Genomic DNA, 3,729 nt, shown 5'->3' on the forward strand with positions numbered 1-3,729 from the left:
GTTAGGACACCTCTTCCTGGAAGGTGTGGCTGCGAGGACCAGGCTCTCTCCCTCCCTCCCTCGCACAGGATGGAAGGAAGCACAGAGCAGGCCTACAAAGCTTGGCCCTGATTGTCTGCCCAGATTGCTCTTAAGGTGGAAGTTTCATGTTGAGAAGAGGCCAAATCGATTAGGTCTTATTAGCCTCTCAGCACTTACTTTTAGCACAAGGTGCCACACGGGAGAAAGGAACGCTGTCCTAACCCTCAGCTCCTGTGGGCATCACAGGTTCTGCCAGGAGGGAAAGGCGGTTCTACAGACCATGCACCTGGCCATCCTGCCCGAGGAGCTGACCTCATTTGGAAAAGAGTCAGGCGCGGTTCATCACTAAAGAGAAGAAACCACAGAGACCTTGGAGGAGAGCGCCTAAGAGGGAGCACAGCTCTGTGATCATGGTAGCAAAGAGCAGCACAATCTGAGAAGACAGGGCCTGGGGAGACAGGCCGGCTTCACGGTCAGTTCTGGGGTCCAGGAGGCTGTGGCAAGTGCTAGCCTGAACCCTGGCAGGAGAAATCAGACGTAAAAACTGTCCCCGAGTCACACGCAGATCCAGCCACCAAGGACGCAAGCCTCACCTTTGTGAGGGGATTAAGCACAAACACTGGCTGAACAATGAGCAACCAACGCTGAGCAGAGGCAACCCTTAGGAAGCGGGGCATAAAAATAAAGTCACAAGCTTCCCCAAGCGTTTTGGATACTGTGTGCGCGCGTGCGCCCAAGACTGTGCCCTTCCAGGAGTCATCGGGCGGGGAGTTTCGGCCTGCGAGTGCCTGCCTGAACCTGGCACAAGAGCCTGGGGCGTGAACAGCAGTAGTACTGCAAAGCCGCGCACACACACAGGATGGTCAAGGCTAACATCCGATGGCAAAATGTGCCTCATGCCGACCCAGGGGTAATGTCCAGGCAGCAGCTGACACAACCCACCACCTTTCACTCTAAAGTATAATAATAATAAAAATCTGAGCATAGTCATTAGATATTCTAGGTGATTTTTCTGTTATAAATGTGTTAACACAAAAATTAAAGGAAGATATGATGATGGATCATTAAATAGCAAATAACAATAAGATAAACCCTACTAAAAAGAAAGAAATGGAAACTCTGTAGCTGCAAAGGGTAACAACTCAAAAACTCACTGGAGAGAGGACGATGCCAACAAGACTTGGACAGGAAGGAACTATGTCTGGTAAAGGCCTGCTGTCCAAAATATACAACGATTTCTTAAAACTCAACAGTGAGAAACAATCTGATTAAAAAATTAGACATCTCACCGAAGAAGACATATGAATGGGAATCGGCACATGAGACAATGTCCCTCATCCTATGCCATCAGGGAGATGCTGAGGAGCAAGGCCCCAAGTCCGGGACACGGGCAACACCAAGTGCTGCTGGGGACTCACGCATCACGCACTGCCCGTGAGAATGCAACGTGGTACAATCTGGGAGACAGTTTGGCAGCTTCTTATAAAACGGAACAGACTCTCACAATAGGCTGCAGCAGTCACACTCCCTGACACTCACCCAAAGGAGTTGGCTACCTGTCTCCACACAAAAGCCCGTGTGTGGATATTTATAGCCGTTTTATCTATAATAGTCAAAACTCGGAAACCACCAAGATGGTCTTCCGTAGGTCATGGATGAATAAACTACATTCAGACAGTGCTAAAACAGTGCTGTGAAAAGACATGGAAGAAACTCGGAAGCATATTACTAAGTAAAAGAAGCCGAACTGAAAAAGCTACAAACTGTATGATTCCAAGTACTAGTATATGACATTCCAGAAAAGGCAAAACTGTGGAGACAATAAAAAGATTATTGTTTCCAGGAATTTGGGGAGAGGGGGGTGAGTAGGCAGAACACAGAGGATGACATCATGATGTTGGATACATGTCATTGTACATTTGTCAAAATTCATAGCATGTACCACACCAAGAGTGAACCCTAAGGTAAACTCTGGACTTAACGTGATTATGATGTGTCATTATAGGCTCATCAATTGTGACAAATACATCCCTCTGGTGTGGGTATTGATAATGGGGAAGCCTCTGGGTATGTTGGGGTCTGGGGTTTAAGAGAAATCTCTGTGCCTTTTGCTGTGACCTAACACTGCTCTAGAAAGACATTTACTTAACATTGGACTTGAGGATCTGGTCAAAATAAGTAGGCAAGAAAAACAAAATGCATATAGATTGAAAGAAAGAAGATACTTCTATGCAAAGATGCCATGACTGTTATATTCTTAAAAATCTAAAGAATAACTAAAAACACTGTTGAACAAATAAACCAGTTCAAGAAGGTAGCAGGATGCTAGAATAATATTTTAAAAATCGATTGTACTTCTTTACACTAGCAAGGAACAATCCAAAAGGAATTAAAAACAAAAATACTTTCCCCCAGGGCACGATAGGAAATTGCAATTTCCAATATGAATAGCCCCTTGGCATGGGATGTAGCAAAATACTTGTTTAAATATGGATTTTGTTGTTAAAATGATGCAAATGTCCCTGAAAATCAGTGTCTTCTATGTGAGAACTTCTGGGTAACTACTGAACGAAATCAATTTGTTGCCAGAAGGAATCTCACAAGTGTGAAGGGAAATTAACAGCAACATTTACAACAAAGAAAGACAACTTGTTTTGGAGTAAGAAACCCCAATAAATTAAGCCTGTCAAAAACTGTTTGAGGTTTCCTTAGAATCTATCCAATCAGAGAAATTTTTAAAGAGGAGTATGTTGTAGTTGAGGCCAAATCAGTTTGGGATCTAAAAGAAATATCTAAAAAGCACAATCGTAGCAAAAAAGTTGTAAAAATATACATTTGATTAGACTAATTCACATACACACACACACACACACACACACACACACCCTAAAAAATTCACAAGGTGCCTTCAATCCATTTAGAAGTTTGAACAATGGGTAAAAAGCCATACCCTTGATTTGATTCTTGCTGCATAAGCTCTGTTGTCCTTTACTGAGCAAAGACCTGGATTTTACCTTCCACCACTTGATGATAAAAAGCAGCTGCTTTCCCGGCGCGGCAGGTCCCGAAAGGTCTCGCTGCTCCTTTGCCTCCCAGTGTATTTCAGACCCCAGTTTTATCAACATTGTCATCACAGAGTAAGATGAATGCCATTATTAGAGCCTTCAAAATCAGTTTATATCTAGTCTGCCTCCTAACTATTATGCTAATGCTACATATATTAGTTTTCATTAGGCAACCCCTTCTTCTAGATATAATTACTTGTATCAGTCAGAATGGGTCAAGTGTGGTAATAAATAACCCCAAATCTCAGTGGCTTAGTTATGTTTCCCCATCACAGGTGGCTTTGCACAGCTTAACCATAGGGATACAGGCCGATGGGGCAGCCATCTTTTCAAATATTATCAAAGTGGGGGGGAAGGGAACCCCCGGAGGGTCTCAAAGCAACAATTAAATTCTGTGACTCAGAGACAAGTCACTTCTTACAGGTTATGAGGAGTCCTGTGTCCTCAGTCCACCACAAGGGTTTTAGGAAATGTGCTCTGAAAGCAAAGAGCCAGTATACAATGGGTGATGTACTAATTTATGGGGGTGTACGTCCATGAAAAGTCATCAGGATTTCGAAAGTGGTTATATTGGAAACAAATTTTTTACATCAAAGAGTGCCGGGCAAAATTGTGTGCAGATGTACATAGCATGAGAAAAATG

The sequence above is a fragment of the Myotis davidii genome, unplaced genomic scaffold (genome assembly GCF_000327345.1).
Source record: "Myotis davidii unplaced genomic scaffold, ASM32734v1 scaffold453, whole genome shotgun sequence".
Lineage (NCBI taxonomy): Eukaryota > Metazoa > Chordata > Mammalia > Chiroptera > Vespertilionidae > Myotis > Myotis davidii.